The following is a 3631-nucleotide window of genomic DNA, read 5'->3' as shown; positions in this document are numbered from 1 at the left end:
TTAAAAATTAACTATTAGTATTTGTCCTGTTGTCAAAAAAAACTATTAGTATTTGTCCTTGAAAAATTAATTAAGAAATTAACTATTAGTAATTATTAGTAATTCTGATGTTGTCAATTATCATATTCAGCCACAAAAAAAAAAATTAATTATAATTCTGCCCGTTTATTAATGTATTCAGCTAAAAAGAAAAATATAAATTAAAAAATTAAATTTTTCCAGAAATAAAAATTAATTAAGAAATTAAAATATATATAGAAGTTTTAACCCTTTTAGAAAGGTGTCGATCTAGATAAGTTCTAACCTAATAGTCTCCTTTCTATCTCTCTCTCTCCCCAAACGACCTCATTGCTGTCTTCACCGCGGTCGCGCCGCGTTCCTCCGTCTGATTTCAGCTCTCCACAACCTATTCTCCTGGTAAGACTTCTTATTGCTTTGTTGTTGTTCTTCTTCAAAAAAACTCTTGTCTAAGGAAGACCCTTTATGTTTTTTTTTTTTTTTTTGAAGAAGGTTGCTCTGCTTCCCCAACTAACCGGAAAGAGAAGGAAGTCAGCAACAACAGCTTCAGTCTTTGGGGGCAAACGAGTTCAACTGCTGCTTCAGGTCTTTGGGGTAAAGAAAAGAAACTCCTTCTTGCTTTAATGTTGCAGCCATGAGATAGTTTATTTTCACTAAGTTTTGCTTTCTTCTTGTTTGATAAAATGTCAAAGAGACAACATTTTTAAAGGTACAAACTGAAATAATCTTGTAATACTGTTTTGTTAAGTTTAAGCTTGATTTTGAGTGAGAGAGGACCCAAGGCTTTAGGGAAGAGCTTTCTGATGTACTGCTTTATCCAGTATGGCTCTCTGATATATGTTGAATTGATTTGGGCAAAGCTGCACTTATAAAAGTTGAACAGAATGCCATTAAATACCCAGTTGGCATTTGCAGAGGCTCATCCAAGAAACTCAGTGGTGATAATAATGCCTCTGAAAGGGGGCTTGATTGAATAATTCTATTGTTGCTATATATGAACGAACCTCTTTGCTGTCAATCTTATCTTTTTATGTCTTTTTGGCTATGTTCTTTGATATGTACAAAGTCTGTTTAGGGCCTTATTAAAATTTATAGACACACAGAGTCGGAAGTAGTAGGGTGGATGGGGGAGTTTTCACGACCTTGTTCTATTCAACCTCAAGTTGAGTCTATCCTTTGATGGATTGGGTTTTGGTGCCTTGCAGGCAACAACATTTGACATGGACTCAACATGCTTTTAATGAGAAGATTGCTGAAATTCAAGTAGTAGCTAAAGATGCTTTTACTAGGTTGAAAGGGAGATGGAGTTGTTTGCATAAAAGAACTGAGGTCAAACTGCAGGACTTGTCTGTGATTCTTGGGGCTTGTTGTGTGTTGCATAACATTTGCTTTTATTTATTTGTTTATTTCCCTAATATAATTATGATCATTGAAATTATTTGCCTTTTTATAATTGTAACTCAGAAAAAGATTATTTATAATATTTGATTGAAGGGGGCTATTGTATACAGTATGAGCCCCTTCCCCAACTAGCTCATAGTAGACTTTATAGGTTTAAGTGATACATACAGAACACAGCAACATCATATGTAACCCATTGAAATTCAAAATGAAAGTTGGACCAAGTTGACATTTTGTATTGTTTTGTCCTAATGTCAAACAATGCATTTTTCATGACTCTCACTTGGTGTATGTCATCTTTGGTTTTAGTTATTAGCAAAGATCTGAAGAAATCTAATTTGCTTTGATTGTTGAGGTTGAATTATAAGAAGATATATTCTGTATTCTCTCTTAACTCTTGCAAAATATGCTTCTTTCTGCCAGTGCCGTTTAATTTGTGTAATCAGATCAATATTTTCTTGCTTCTTATTTCTAGTGATGGCTACATTGAAAAAGGATGGAAATCTATGAGAATGATTCTTGTTTTCTAACTTCTAAATGAACTCAAAGTGTTGAGTTGATTTTTCATATTACTCTTGTGTTTCTTATTTCATTGGAAGACATAAATATTTGGATTTTCATCTTTGGTTTTAGTTTAACTGACGGTCATCTGGTGTATTTTATCTCTCTTTAGATTTCAGTTCCGTCACCTATATAAATGTGTGTTGGAGTGTCTAATTATGTTGGCTTTTATGCTAGCCTGCTAGTGTTGTAGGATCTTTGTATCTAATTTTCCTAAGTTGGTTATTTTTTGTGTTTTTCCACTTTTAGATATTGAGTGGTCTCAATAATTTTCATCAAGATTTTGCTGCAATAATTTGAGGATGGGTATGTTTCAGTGGCATCAGGTGCAGTCAGTCAGCTCGTCGGCCAATTTGCTAAATTGATGGGTTGCTATGTTGTTGGAAGTGCTGGAACATTTGATCTAATATATTTCTATAATATGTTTATTTCGTCTGCTTCTATGTAATTTTTTATTTTGACATTGCACTTGACAATTTTTTGCTAGTCCATATCCTAATTAACTATAAGCATACATTTTTTTTTGCTAATCCATGTCATAATTAACTATAGGATAATGATGTTAGAGAGCAAACAAATGGAGTTATCAAGATATTGAGAGGCAGTTGTTGGTGTGTGTCACAGAGGAACATTCTTCTATGGTAAGCACCAAAAGTTTTGAACATTTCTGCATTTGTAATATAATATACAATGACCTTGGATTTTCTGTTTCATATGACTGCTCTAATTTTGCTAATACACTTGCTAAAGTTCATGCTTCTTAGACAATGGTTTCTTTTGGATGCATTTCACTTGTCATGGATCAGTTAACCATCTCAATGACATAATTGATCCATTTGTGCCCAGGAGGATCTTAGAACTTCATGTATTGCCAAAATTCCCAAAAAATGCAGCAGATGGTTTCCATGTATTAAAAATTATTGTTAGTTCAATTTTTATTTAGAACAATAGAAATAGTTTAAAGCTTCTTGGTAGTATTTTCTATTACAGAAGACTATGTTGGATATGACCTCTATGAGTTGAATAGCAATGTAGTGACCTTAGTAGTATTTTCTATTGTCACTGGTGAGAGAGCTTTTATAATTTTTACTAATCAGGTTTCTAGCATCAGGTTAGACTTAATGTGTAATTTTCCTATATTTTTATTGTTTCCTAACTGTACGGTGATAGATTGTTTAGTGTTATAGTTGTGTTTCTTGTAGATACAGCTCTTTTTTCTAGAATATCTTTTGATTTGTGTTTTAGTTTTAGTTTTTCGAATATATATATATATATATATATATATATATATATATATATATATATATATATACGAGTTTCCTTCAATCCAAATAAACTAATTAAAAAGAAAATATAAAATTAATTTAAAATAATTTACAATTTCCGATGCATTTCCATCACATTATCTGTCGGTAATGTATTTAAATAAATATTCTGAAAAATACTTCACCGACACACATGGGTCGGTGATGTTCTCGGAATCTCCGACACAGGTCACCTACTAAAAGTAGCCGGCATTTCCGACAGATAACGCCTACTAAAGAATGTGTCGGTGATATTTTTGTGTCGGTAAAAATTTCTCGCAGCTGCTTACCTACGAGGTCAACGCCGACAGTGAATCTGTCGGAATTCCGTCGGTGATGACGATCAC

General features: G+C 32.9%; 1 long non-coding RNA gene across 4 annotated transcripts; it reads left to right on the top strand.

Annotated features, from left to right (window-relative positions):
* The first annotated feature begins 295 nt into the window (after positions 1–295).
* Positions 296–3203, top strand: LOC136228652 (uncharacterized). Of its 4 annotated transcripts, XR_010688795.1 has the most exons (5): positions 296–417; positions 508–612; positions 1224–2424; positions 2533–2621; positions 2827–3203. It is a non-coding gene; the product is annotated as an uncharacterized lncRNA (long non-coding RNA). The 4 variants fall into 4 exon arrangements; XR_010688793.1 differs by lacking the exon at positions 1224–2424; XR_010688794.1 differs by having other exon boundaries at positions 2533–3203.
* Positions 3204–3631: the final 428 nt, after the last annotated feature.

The sequence above is a fragment of the Euphorbia lathyris genome, chromosome 5, assembly GCF_963576675.1.
Source record: "Euphorbia lathyris chromosome 5, ddEupLath1.1, whole genome shotgun sequence".
NCBI lineage: Eukaryota > Viridiplantae > Streptophyta > Magnoliopsida > Malpighiales > Euphorbiaceae > Euphorbia > Euphorbia lathyris.
This window is presented reverse-complemented; position numbering and strand designations above follow the sequence as displayed.